At 46.2% G+C, this 14,743-nt stretch overlaps 1 protein-coding gene across 1 annotated transcript in view; it reads right to left on the bottom strand.

The window, feature by feature from the left end:
• The window catches only part of LOC116318427 (zinc finger protein 99-like), a 29,976-nt gene that overhangs the window by 1,982 nt on the left and 13,251 nt on the right, over positions 1-14,743 (bottom strand). The window lies entirely within an intron of this gene.

Below are 14,743 nucleotides of genomic sequence, written 5' to 3'. Positions count from 1 at the left end.
TGTGACTCCGCCGTCAGCTTGTTTATTTTCCACATAAACCTGTCACGATAAAGTTCAAAATCCTGTTGTCTAAGGAGCTTGGAAAGAAAAGCGTCCGTACTTCTTTAGGTTGCTTGAAGACGTTTCACCTCTCATCCGAGAAGCTTCTTCAGTTCTAGTGTCAAATGGTGGAGAGTCTCAGATTTAAACCCCGTGGGAGTTTCCCCCCAAAGAGGAATAAAAGGACCCCGTGATGATCTTCTACCTAATCGCATGAGTAAGGTGTGAAAATGGGTGTGGGTCACAATCAGCCAGGGTTTCGGGTGAGCTCATTGTGAAACCTAGCCCCACCCTATCATGTGATTTCCTGAGGTCAGATGGCCCAGGGTGTGAGTCGGCATTAAGGCGTCTGGGAAGGGATCTCAAAACTGGATTATAGATGGCAGACAGTTGGTGTCATAAGCGACCGCCTCTGTTCAAAGATGGTCGCTCACAGTGGACATAAATGGCTTCTTTCACTCCTGTTTCAAACCATCTGTCCTCTCTGTCCAAAATGTGAACGTTGGCATCCTCGAAAGAGTAGGGATGCCATTATGGCACCGGTTCTGACACAAACAGTAGTAACCAGACCGAAAAGCAGTGCACATTTCGGTGTTATTTTTCCTGAGATGTCATACACTTTAGATTCTAGCCGATCATTTTACCTTTCCAAGGATAGTAGGCGGGGCCAGGTACGTACGTTCTTTTAGAGCAGAGCTACAGATTAAAAATGCCCAAGGCGAAGCGGTCAAAAGTCTGGCTGTACTTCACAGCAAAAGATGCAAACTCAGCAGCCTGCAACAAGTGCTTTAAGGTGATACTGTCAAAGGAGGTAACACCTCAAATCTGATGAAACACCTGGCGACGCATTTTTAAAAGCAGAGAAATGCACCGTACTTGATAGCTTGCTGCGAGACCTCACACTGAGCACATCTATTGCGAGTGTAGTGTCTGTTATCAGACCCAGAGTTAGCAAAAACCCCCAAGAACCTGAAGAGGAGAGTCCTGGCCCTAGCCCTGCCAGTGTAGCATGATGATGATGATGGCAGCAGCAGCCGTTCTTCTCTGGGTGAGTAGCTTAATGTTGTTTGTGTGTAATTTACGTTAAGTAGGCTAACTACGTTATTAAATTAATGCATGCAAGGCAAATTAGCAAACACGTTGTAGTTACATGCGGCTGTCTTTTTGTTTGATGGCAGATACTCCCTTCATGTTGTATCAACAGAAAATGCTAACTTGGTTATCATTTTGCAAAAAAAAAAAGAGACTGCTAAAAATAAAAACATAAGAGGTTTTTGGTCAAAGTTTTTGTTCTCCATTTTTTAAGCACCGGTTCAAGCACCGGTTCAAGTACTGTTTAAGCAAGGGCACCATATCAAAAGTACCGGTTTGGAGCATGTACAAACTGATATTAGTCTTTTAAACAAAACAACTGCTGTATAATGTCCTCCGCTATTCTTAGTTTAATTGGTCACATGACTGCATCACACGAATAAAATGCATCATCATTTTCTTAAGTCTCAGTTTTCACTGTCCACACTGCCATGCGAAAGCACTGTGTTCAAATGTATGCGTTTTCCAGAGCGTTTTCAAAACGCTGTGTTTTCCTTTGGGGAAAACGCCATCTCTCTGTGGACGGGAGGCCAAAACGGAGAGAAAAAAATGCGTTTTCGTTTGAACACATTAGTGTGTTTACGTCTTTGTGAAATCTGTTTACCTGCTCTCATTTGCCATTTTAGTTGCTTAGTGGTTGTTGAAATAGTTTTGGGAGCTCCTGGCTTTTCTGGCAAAATATATCTATATTTAAAAATCAGTTCAGTATTTAATTAATCAATATCGCATTATTCAAACTAAAATCCATTTTAATCAGAAAATCGATTATTGAAACCCACCCCACTACTTTTTTTTAGTCGTACCACTGAGAATGTACGGCGCAATGTAATCATGCACAGACTCATTTGCACGGTTAATACACAGGAAAAAGTCCACATATGGATGAGCTAATTGTCAAAAAAAAATATCAAGTCGCCAATTTGGGATTTCTTTGGTGTTAAACTAGATGAAAGACTTAAACCTAAGGATGTAACCAAAGCGCTGTGCCACTTGTGCTGACGTATAGTGCGAGCAAAGGACTCAAATGCTACTAACTTGCATTAGCATTTACGTATCCACCATCCAGCTGACTATGCTAGACTATAGAGGTGGGTGGATCGATCCAAATATCGACAGTATTGATACCAAGTTGGCATCGGTATCAGATCGATACTAGCCTGGTGAGATCGATTCTTTACTTTGAGTTCTGCTTGTTTGCAATGCTGCGCTGTGCTTTCGGCAAAGACGAAACACCGAAACACTGGACTCGCCGCTCCTGTGTCAGTGAAGAGCAGGCACACTTTGCTCCCCCAATCTTATGTTTCGGTGTTGCGCTGTCACGTCACGTGACTTAGACACTTTGGGGGTTGTCAAGTTGTTTATATATTAATTATATTTTTACCAGTTGTTTTTGTTGTTGAGAATTTTAATTGTAATTTTTGTATTATAGTTTATCAACAGTATTTGTTTTAATTTGTTTACTGGTTTGCATGCACTTAAGATTTTTCGAAAAAAAAGAAAAAAAAAAAGGTTCGCCAGCCCGGCAGACCCGATGGCATTTTCATGTTTCGCAGCATCATTTATTCTAACAAAAAAAATCACATGGTATCTGTAACAGTACATTCAACGGCTGCAGCTCTACCGCTGCCAGCCATACACATCACCACCACCAAACCTGCAGAGGCATCGCAAACATGCCCCGCCACATACCCTCATCACCTGCTTCAGGCCGGGGAGTCATCCGGCCTAACCTACCTACTCCCCACTCCGTGAGCAGGCGAGATAATCGGCCCAGACCATCGGCGCCCCATGACCCAGCCCAGCGACGGGGAAGTGTCCACTCTGGCGGCGCCTCCAGCGGAAGCCCTGGAGCTGGTCTGGTGGCCACCCATGTGGCAAACAGTAGCGGCGCAGCAGGCGTGGATGTGAGCCGGGGCTCACAGGCAGCTGGCAGACGGCCGGCACGCAGGTCAATGCAGCGTGCCGGCCTCTGTTGGAGAAGGCTGAAGCAGACAGCACGCCGCCCTCGGGCGGGGCAGGATCCCCGCGCACCACGTGGTGTCCACCCTTACAGTAATCACACGGTTGCTGCAACAGTACATTCAATGGCTGCAGCTCTCCTGCTGCCAGCTGTACACATGAACACCAAAAACAACAGCAAACAGCACAAGCAGCGCACAGGTTTTAAGCCCACGAGGCATGATTGTAGATGCCGTGAAGGTGAGTCCATCTCACCTGCAGGGCATCGCAGACCACAACCTGCCACAATAATAAAGCATTTTTTAAATTTAATTATAAATACATTATTTCTCCTAATTATGTCCTGGGTTTTAACTATTTAATAATAAAAAAAGGAAACATCACAAAAAATACTTAAGGTCATGAAAATTAATTGTGATTTAGCAATTCAATGACACATCCACCTTATTTATTGAAAAGTATCAGTATCAGTATTGGTATCAGCGATATTGGCCTGTATTTACTTGGTATTGGATCGATACAAAAATACGGAGTATCGCACACCACTATTAGACTATCACCAGCTTCTGCAACTCAATCAACAAGCCCTGGAAAAGCTTTTCACCAGCACAATATTCTAAGTCCTTTTACTAAAACAGTTACACATTAAAAGGGCAGCCCCAGGTGGACACGGTGAAAACTGGCTGCATCTTTATATCTATCAAAGGGAATGATGCCGTTTCATACAGTGAAAAAAGAATTCATTAGTCGAGTTGCTGAAAACCTTTGACAAGAAATACGTGCTTCCAAGACGGAAATGTTTTTCAAAAACTGCCACACCAGATTTCTACACCAAAGTCCATGGACCTACAAGCAGCTACCATATTTGTGTTGACCACTGATATGAGCTCAACTTTAAGCACGGTGTCTTATATGAGCATCACAGCTCACAATGTCAATGAAAACTGGGAATTAAAAGCAAAAAGCAAAATCTTGAAACCATTTGTTTTCCCAATGATCACACAGCTTCAGTGCTTGCTGAGGAACTTCCAAGAGCGCATCGAGGAGTGAGGCATCATGGAAGAGAAATATTATAAGCACTTTAAGAACTCTCTACTGGCCATGGCTAAATTGTTTTTTGTTTTTTTGTCTGAAGACCAACAAGGATACCCAATGGATTTACTTTACCAAGTGGATCATTACGGCCTTGCCGTATTGGTCCATTTGATCGACCTTTGTTGTTATTATTTATTTTATTTTATTTTCAGTTGTTACAGACGGGACAGACATGAGTGGGGGATAGGAAAGGGAGAAAGAAAGACGAAGGAAAAGAAAAACAGAAGGGAAGAGCGACAGTGAAAAAGGGCACTTAAAAAGAGAAAGAAAAATAATCTCCTGGATCACCTGTTGAGAGAAAAAGAAGACAAAACAAGCAAAAACAACAACAACAGAGGAACATAATAAACACAATACCATCGCATTAATCTAGCTAAGTGTAAACAGCAGTAAATACTAAATATTGAATGTTGTTGTGCAGCACGCAGGACCGACAGCGCACAATGTGCTTTGAGGTAGCAGCCAAGAAAGGTGTAGTTTATGTCTATGAACAGTGAACACCCGTGTGCGCACATCCCAATCGGATGGCCAACACCTCCTCCCCTAGCCCCCCGTCCCGATGGCCAGCAGAGAACGGGGGTGTGTGAAGACCCCATACCACCCTCCTCTTGCGCATGTGTAGTGTTGCTGCGTGCTGTTCTAAAGTGCATTAAAGTGCTAAATTGTTTTGGACATAACTTAATAATAATCAAAGTGTTTTTATTGAGTTTTCAAAAAGCATATCATCCATACAGAAAAACTCGAACTCAAGTCCTACAACACAATGTAAGACAAAACTGTACCCAGACAGAAAGAAAGGGGGGAAAAAGAAAAAAGAAAAAAAAGAAAAAAAAAAAAAAGAAAAAAAGGGGGGGGGGGGGTAAAAAGTTGCCAGTTATGGAGTAGACGGAAACTCATCTTCAAAATAGGAAATGAAAGGCTGCCAGACCTTAAAGAATTTCTTGGTGTTGCCCTGTATAGTAAATCTGAGATGTTCCAATTTGAGGTGTGCCATCACCTCTTCCACCCAGCGTTTATGGGATGGCGGTGTTGCCTTTATCCAGTTAAATAGAATCAGTCTCCTAGCCAACAATGAGGTGAATGCTATTGCCTTCCTCTGAGAGGCTGTTAGTTGAGTTTCCCTCGGTGCCACACCAAAGATGGCTGTCAGAGGCAGTGGTTCCATATCTTTATTATAAATGAAGGAGAATGTTCTAAAGATGTTAGCCCAAAAGTCTTTCAGCCTGGAACAAGACCAGAACATGTGGCATAAGTTGGCTGGCACCTGTTTACATCTGGGGCAGGTCGGATCGGCCCCCTGGTACACTCTTGCCAGTTTCTCCCTTGACCAGTGGAGTCTGTGTAACACCTTGAACTGTATCAATCCGTGTCGTACACATACAGAAGCAGAGTGTACTAGATCCACTGCCCCTCCCCAGTCAACCTCTGAAATGTCCAGCCCCAATTCTTCCTCCCATTTCCTTCTTACATTGTCCAGGGAGGGGGAAGCCACCTTCTGAATATTTGCATATAGCGTGGAGATTGTCCCCTTAGCAGTCGGATCTGTGTCCATCAGCTCGTCTATCCATCCGCTTTGTGGAAGCTCGAGGGAGGGGCTGAATGACTTTTTCACAAAGTCCCGAACCTGGAAATATCTAAAGTAATTAGTCTTGGAGGAGATTCCATAGTCCTTTTAAAGTTGAGCAGCAGACATAAAAGTACCATTTTTAAACAGATGTTTGACACATTCCACCCCAGCTCTATGCCATTCCCTAAAGGCTGTTCCCCCGAGGGCTGGGGAAACAAGTGATTTCCATAGATGGGAGCAGATAGGAGGGCGTTTCTGTTTTTGAAATGTGATCTGAATTGAGTCCAAATTTTCAAAGAATTAGATACCACCGGGTTGTTTGTGTAAAGATGTTTGCTCAAGGGTAGAGGAGCGCAGACCAGGGAGCGCAGGGACACTGGGCTAGAGACATACCTTTCCATATGAACCCATATTGGGGTTTCATCCTCATCTAACTCTCTCAACTTATGTATATTGGCAGCAAAATAATAGTGCATATAGTTCGGCAGAGCCAGGCCTCCCTCTTCTTTCTGTCTCTCAAGAAACTCTCTTCTTATCCTGGGGACTGTTTTTTTCCAAATAAAGGCAGATGTACATTTGTTCAATTCCTTAAAAAATGATTTAGGAATGAAAATTGGTATCGTCTGAAATAAATAAAGGAACCGTGGCATTATATTCATTTTAACAGAATTTATCTTCCCTGCTAATGATAAGGGGAGCGATGCCCACCTTTCCATATCTAATTTTGCTTTGTCCAGTGTGACTTTAAAGTTATTGTCCAGTAAATCTTTATATTTACTAGTTACATCAACACCTAAATATGTAAATTTATCCTTATGTATTGCAAAGGGATAGGCCCGGAAAGAGAGTTTCCTCGCCTGTTTATTAATGGGGAAAAGAACACTTTTGTCTAAATTAATTTTATAGCCCGACACCCTCCCAAAATCTTTGATAATACCAAGGGCCACCGGGATACTAATGGCAGGGTTTGACAGGAAAAGGAGGAGATCGTCAGCATATAAGGACAGCCTATGGGTTTGTGTCCCCCTTTGTATCCCTACCAATTCAGCAGCCTGTCTTAGCATTATCGCAAGGGGTTCAAGTGCCACATCAAAGAGCAGGGGCGACAAAGGGCACCCCTGTCTCGTTCCCCGGAATAGAGAGAAGGGTTCAGATATGATATTATTTGTTCTTACCATAGCCTGGTGGCTCGAATAAATTATTTTAATCCACGAGCAAAATGTTGGACCAAAGCCGAATCTCTCGAGGGCCGTAAATAGATAGTAATACTCTATTCTATCGAAGGCTTTGTGGGCATCTAGGGATATCACAACCTCCGGCATAATGTTATCTTCAGCAGTATATACTACATTGAACAGACGGCGGAGACTGCTGGAGAGTTGTCTACCTGCAACAAACCCCGTCTGATCAGGATGTATTATCTTACTTATAACAAGCTCAATTCTAGCTGCCAGTACTTTGGTCAGTATTTTATAATCACATCCAAGTAAACTTACTGGGCGATAAGACTCACATTTAAGTGGGTCCTTATTCTTCTTAAGGAGTACAGAGATCAAGGCCTGTGACATTGTTTGGGGCAGAGCTTTTTTATCAAGAACTTCCTTAAATACTCTGCAAAGCAAGGGTATCAGTTTGGGAGCAAATGTTTTATAAAACTCACTTGGGTACCCATCAGGGCCCGGCGCTTTTCCTGTCTTCATATTCCGAATTGCTTTGTCTATCTCCGTGGCAGATATGGGTCCCTCTAACCTATCTCTATCTGCTGCCTCTAGTGGTGGTATTTCAAGGTTGTCAAAAAAATTCTTCACTCGGTCCCTATCATTTATTTCTGAGGTATACAAGTCCTCATAAAAAGATTTAAATTGATTGTTAATACCCTTCTGATCTATAATTTTATTACCCACATTATCTCCTATCTCTACTATCATACCAGCAGCTGCTGATTGTTTTAGCTGGTAGCTCAGGAGTTTACCAGCGCGCTCACCATGTTCATAGAGATCTTGTCTTGACCTAAGATATAAATCCTCCTCACGCTGACTTGTCAGGATGTCATATTCAGTCTGAAGCAAAATCCTTTTTCTATACAACTCCTCAGATGGAGTCATAGAATTTGCCAGGTCAACTTCTTTTATTGCTTTCATTAATTCTGTGGTACGTTTCATTTTTCTTTTCCTTTCACCAGCACTGTATGAAATGATTTGTCCGCGTATATACGCTTTTAATGACTCCCATAAAGTGCCACTGCTTATATCAGGAGTATCATTAAGATCCAAGAAAAAAACTATTTGCGAATTAATGAATTCTTTAAAATCATCATCAGCCAATAATCTACTATTAAGACGCCACATCCTCTGAGGTGGTGTATAGTCAGGGAATTTAAGTGTCAGTGTGACCGGGCTATGGTCAGATAGTACTATACCAGGGTATTCTACATTCATTACCATAGGGGTCAATTTATTGTCTAACAAAAGATAATCAATTCTAGTATAAGTTTGGTGCGGTGGGGAATAAAAGGAGTACTGTCTGGTAGTCGGATTTGCATATCTCCATGGATCGAATATACCATATGTTTTACAAAAGGAGTTAACGCATTGAGCAGATCTACTTAGCACACTAGGTGTTGGGCTAGAGTGGTCCAGAGTTAAATCTAGGACACAATTCAAGTCTCCCCCCAAAATCAAATTATGTGTGTCCAAATTAGGTAGTAATGAAAACAAATCTTCAAAAAATTGAACATTATCCCAATTGGGTGCGTATACATTTGCCAACACCACTGGCATATTGAATAATTTCCCAGCTACAATAACGTATCGACCATGTTTGTCTTTTATGGCAGTTGTTTCTATGAATTGTACATTCCTGTGTATGAGGATGGCCACTCCTCGACTCTTACTATCAAAATTTGAATGATAGATCTGGTTGAATCCCCCCCTACACAGCTTGAGATGGTCCCTGTTTAACAAATGTGTCTCTTGCAAATATACTATCTCTGCTCCCTGGTCTCTTAAATGGGAAAAGATCTTACTCCGCTTAGCCGGTTTATTGATCGCCCTCACGCTCCAGCTCATCAAATTTGTGCCCATTCTGCTCACATCCATGTTTGGTGCCATGCCAGGAGTCCACAGCCCAACATGCCCACTACACTCCTATGCCGTCCACTATCTGGATCACACCCTGAAGATCTGGCAGCAAAACAGAAAAATAAAGGGGCGGTGTCTGGGAAAAACGGGAAGCAACACACACACATACACAAGTAACACACAACACATTGCATATATGAACATGAACCCAAACACAGTGCTCTTTAACAAGCACTCTCGTGGCCAACCGGGTCCACCATCTCCTACACGCCAAGCCTACCGTGTGCGGCTCGCAAAAATATCCCATGGTTCTAAAAATATAATATCACCCTCCAATCTACTCACCTCCTAAAAGGAGGGAAAAAAAAAAAAACAAAACAAAACAAAACAAAAAAAACAGTAGGGAAGCTTGTAGCAAAAGATCTTTGAAAACAAAATACAGTAATACAAAAATAATGTGTAAGTAGTATGAAGCAGGGCCACAGTATTTCTTAAATAAAATATTCAAATATAAAACAATAAAATGAGATATTACTTTGTCACTATTGTAAAATCCAATCAACAATATCTTTCCTGAGACATTTAAGTCCCTACACCAGTGCAGCCCTTATACTTAGCCAAACTCAGACCAGCCCATATACTTCACCCGGGATTCAGTGTCTTCTTGATGAACTCCATGGCGTCCTTTGGGCTCTCGAAGGTTTTCGTTTGTCCTCCTTCTGGTGTAATCACCAGCGTTGCCGGGTAACGGAGCCCATATCTGACCCCCACGCAAGTGCGCAGGAGGCTCCTTGCTTCTTTGAAGGCTGCTCTCTTGTTGTTTACTTCCTGGGTGTAGTCTGGGAAGATGTGAATCCGTCCATTCCGACCTTCTGGCGTTCTCTCCATTTCCCTCGCCTTCTTCAGTATCTCCTCCTTCTCTGTATAGTAGTGGCATCTCACCACGAACGCTCTCTCGGTGGAGCCCGGCTCCATCTCGCCTCGCGCCGAGTGTTCGTGTGCTCGGGTCAAGCGTCGGTGTCACTGATAGCCCCAGCTTTTCTTTCAGCAGTCCAGCTATGAACTCCGGCGGCTTCTTGCCTGTCTCAGCCCCTTCTCTTACCCCCACGATGCGTATGTTGTTGCGTCGTGATCTCGCCTCAAGGTCCTCACTCCGTCTCCTCAGCTTCAGCATCTCCTTCTCCATTTCTTTCAATTTCGCTCCATGCTGGTTATACTGTCAGACTGGTCGCTCAGCGTGTCATCCACTTCTTTTTTCCGCGCTTCCATCTCGTTACCCAAACTGATGGTCGTCTCGCTTACCAGCCTCACCTCCTCACGTAGCAACTCAAACTGAGCTTTAGTGTTATCTTCCACACTCTTAGCCCACTTCTCCATCTCGGCTTTGGACTCTTTTCTTCCTTTTTCTATTTCTTCTTTGCATCTCATGATCTCGGTTTTCATCTCCTCTCTGTATTTTGTGATCCCAGCATTCGTTTTCTTGATCTCGGACATCATGTCTTGGGCCCACTGAGGTATGTTGTCGGCGTGTGCTGGGCTAGCATTAGCTTTGCTAGCTGCGGCGGCAGGGTTGCTATCCGCGCAACTTTTCTCGCCGGCACGAGTCTGTCGGTTGGACATTTTCGGTCATAAATTGCCCCGTGAGCGCACTCGTTCACTCCAAAGCACGAATCGTATTAAACGAGCTTCCTCAAAATGGTAGCAAACTGGCGATATTACTATTTTTGACTACTTTTACACGGAGCCTCCGCACGGACGTCTTCACACGGCGAAGCACATCCGGAAGTCCCTTGGACATAACTTAAATGTGGCAGTACACAATGTCATCAAGACAGAAACACAAGCGTTTAGTGTCTGCCACTCTATTAACTCTGTCACGGTGAGTTGTGTGGCTGTCAGTGGCTGGACCCACGTGCAGGACTCGGAGACAAAACGTGAACTTAAACGGCAGCTTTATTTGCTGGAGAATCACGCTTGGCATTACATAAACAACAACTTAAACTTAACTAGACCGGAGATGCTGACGGTAGACGACAATGAGAACACACACAACCAATGTGGAGGACGCAACAACAGGCAGGGAAAAACACAGGGCTTAAATACATACTGAGGTAATTAGGGAATGTGAAACAGGAGGAGAGCACAGCTGGGACTCATCAGACATCACAAGACAAGGGAGGCAAAACTCAACACACTGACATAGTACACAGACTTTCAAAGTAAAACAGGAAACTGAACAGAAGTAACAGAACCACAACCTAAGAACTAGAACACAAGAAATGCCAAGGAACTAGGGATACTAACAACAGAAATCAAAACACATCATGAAATCAAGGAAAACTTAATACAAACAGAAAAACACTGAGTCCACAGACTCAGGACCGTAACAGTACCCCCCCTCTAAGGGCTGGCTCCAGACAGCCCAAACCCGAAAACCAGAGACACAGAAAACCAAAACAACCCAACCAGGGCGGGCGGCGGGGGTCCAGGACGGAGGGACCAAGACCAAAACAAAAAGGGCACAGGAGCACAGAACAGTCCCAAACGGAATAGGCGTCAAGACATCAAAAACACCTAGATCCGGAGGCCGGCCCGGAGGCCGACGACACAAAAGCCCATCGCTCAACAGTTCAGGAGGCCGGCCCGGAGGCCGACGACACAAAAGCCAAAACAGTTCAGGGGCCGCCATGCACACAGCAACAGTGACGATAGGCAAACACTTTTCTGGAGGCCGACCGTGCATCCGCAACGGCGGCGGCGAACGAATCAGGAGGCCGACCACTGGGAAGGTAGTGGCGCCACTGAGCAGGTCCGGAGGTCGCCCCGACGGCCATGATGCAAACTTAGAGGCCTGGAAAGCGGCCGGCAGAGGCGAGGCGGAGCAGGACGAGCTGGGCCAGATGGAGGCGGAGCCGAAGCTGGGCCAGACGGAGGCGGAGCAGAAGCAGAAGCAGAAGCTGGGCTAGACGAAGGCGGAGCGGCTGCGGAACCTGAGGGCAGCGAGACGGCTGCGGAACCTGAGGGCAGCGAGACGGCTGCAGGCGTGGATGAAGCTGCGGCTGCAGGCGTGGATGAAGCTGCGGCTGCAGGCGTGGATGAAGCTGCGGCTGCAGGCGTGGATGATGATGCGGGTGACGGCTGAACAGCCCTCCCCGGACCGCCAGCCGACGGAAGGATGTGCTGTCTGGGTCTTCCAGGACCCTCAGCTAAAGAGGTGTGGTGCTGGGTGGGCTCCACGGACCCACCAGCAGACGTGGCATAAGGCTGGACGGGCGACTCCGGCCCTCCAGCTGACGACACTTGAGGCTGGACGGGCGACTCCGGCCCTCCAGCTGACGACACTTGAGGCTGGACGGGCGACTCCGGCCCTCCAGCTGACGACACTTGAGGCTGGACGGGCGACCCGCCCTCCAGCTGACGACACTTTGAGGCTGGACGGGCGACTCCGCCCTCCAGCTGACGACACTAAAGGCTGGCTGGGTTCTCCCAACCCCAGCTGACAACACTTGAGGCTGGATGGGCTCCTCGGCCCTCCAGCTGACGACACTAAAAGGCTGGCTGGGTTCTCCTGAACCCCAGCTGACAACACACGAGACTGGACGGGCTCCTCGGGCCTCCAGTTGACGACACTAAAGGCTGATTGGGTTCTCCTGAACCCCAGCCGACGACACACTTGAGGCTGGCTGGGTTCTCCCGAATCCCCAGCCGACGAGACATGAGGCTGGACGGTTGACCGAAACAGAAGTTGTAGTGGTGGTCGTGATGATGGTTGTGCTGGGTGTAGTGGTCGTTGAACTTGCAACAAAGCGAGTAACCGACTCTCAGCAACTCCTCTCCGGGGAACAGGGAGGGGTACTGGGCCCGGCCGAACATCAGCCATCCCCACCTGAAGAACAGATACAGGTCCAGGGAAGAGCTGCGTTCTGGCTGCCTTACCCCTGGGGGCCGGTGTGGGTGCAGGAGCTAGCTGGACCGCCGCTGCTCCCACCCGGGGTGCAGGGATGAGCGGAGCCATAGTCTGCCTGGGAACTGGAAATGGATGCGGAGAGCAGAGCAAAGGAGCTGTAACCGTCACAGGGAAAACCAGGTTTATGGTACCAGACGTGGTTCTAGAAAACCCGAGACTTATGGCAGGCTGACCTTGGTAAGACTGCTACTCCAAAGTCGTCCCAGGTTAACGTTAGCAGTTTTAGAAAAGATAAGTTCAGGGGCAGTCACAGGTGCTGGAGAAATCATACAAGCGGTATCTGAAGAAACTGGGTGCGAAGCAACATTAAACACAGTCTTACAAAACCCAGCCTGGGAAGTTGCACACACAGTGTCCAGGGCTACTGGCTGAAAAGCATGGCGCACAGAGTTGTACAGACATGATCGTGGAACCGAAACTTTAACTTGAGCAACCAACTCTGCAGTGTTCAAACCAAGCATTTTTGCCAGCTTGTTAACAGCAGATGACACCTTGTTGCTCTTAACCTGGACAGTCACAGAACCCATAGTCTTGAAGAGTTCACAATGAGCAACACAAACAGTCTTTGAATAAGCATACTCTGGGCTTGTGAAATTTAACTCAGGGAGGTTATGGAAACATGAGGTTTATCACAGGCAGCCTCAGAATGAACTGGCTGGTGAGTCACAGAACTCATGGGTGAAGCAACACCAACAACAATCTCATGAGGTGTAGCCTGAACAGCATAGATGGAACTTGGCTGGGAAATTGAACTGTCCCTGTTTAGTTTAGGAGTAGGAGAAATTGTCTTTTGATCAACATTTTTAATGTCCTGAGTGAGATTATGATTGTCCAAGTCAGAAAATTCCATAACAGATTCACATATGTAATCTACACCTGAAAGCTCACAATCGACTAGTACTCCCGAAGCCATCGTTGTACTGTTAACTGATCCAAAAACAGGTGGCTCGGAATCAACAAAACTTGGCTGAGAAGTGAAAACAGAAACCCTAGCCTTTTCAGAAAGAAACCCAGAAACACCACTCTCAGTTACAGAAAACAAAACTTCTTTTGACTCTGAAATAAGGTCATCTGATTCCTGAAGTCTCTCAAACTTAGAAGAAACAAAAGAAAAATCATTAGAATGTTCAGAGTCCTGAAAGGCATGCTCAGAGTCAGCCATCTTAGGACCATCAGTTTCTAATTCAGACTCAGAGTTAACAGTCAAAAGGTTAACTGACTCTGAATTTACTGGCTCAGAGCTTGAAATTCCCCGCGTGGAAGAGGCCGGGTGAAAATTGTTCTGTTCACTCACCACGTCCAACAGTTCAGAGCAGGAACTGGACTCGGGTTGCGGTGAGGGACGGCAACGACGAGAACGCCGCTTTCTCTTGGAAACGGGAGCGGCAGAGGAAACGGAAGGTGTCGGAGCAACGGTGACCAGACCCTCATCCTCCGACCACATTCCTGCCAGGCACGAGGCAGGTGAAGGGTGGTCGGAACCAGACGTGAGGAGGAAAGAGTCCGATGCTGCGACTGCAGCTGCTGCAGCGGGGCTGAAGAAAGCTCTGTCACGCGGCGGCGTGAGAGGGCTTGCTCGCTGTGACTGAGGCAGTGTGGATGAGGAGATGAGGGTGAATTGGGCCAGCTCCCGGGCTTTGACTGCCTCCTTAGCCTGGGTCAGCGAACGGCCGAACTCCGAGGCAATAGAAAGCTGGCGCAGTTGAGGACTTCTGTCGAATATGGCTTGTATGGCATTCAACCCGACTGAGAATGTCTGCAAATCCGAGGCGTGGCTAATGCGAGTCATCAGTCCGAGGATGCGAGCAAGGTCCACCTCCCTCTCGAGGTGAGCTGAGTCCGCTGGGTCCATGTTATGGTTGCGTCCTTCTGTCACGGTGAGTTGTGTGGCTGTCAGTGGCTGGACCCACGTGCAGGACTCGGAGACAAAACGTGAACTTAAAC

This window comes from Oreochromis aureus, linkage group 9, assembly GCF_013358895.1.
Source record: "Oreochromis aureus strain Israel breed Guangdong linkage group 9, ZZ_aureus, whole genome shotgun sequence".
Classification (NCBI taxonomy): Eukaryota; Metazoa; Chordata; class Actinopteri; order Cichliformes; family Cichlidae; genus Oreochromis; species Oreochromis aureus.
The sequence above is the reverse complement of the archived record's forward strand: the minus strand, read 5'-3'. Positions and strand labels throughout refer to the sequence as shown.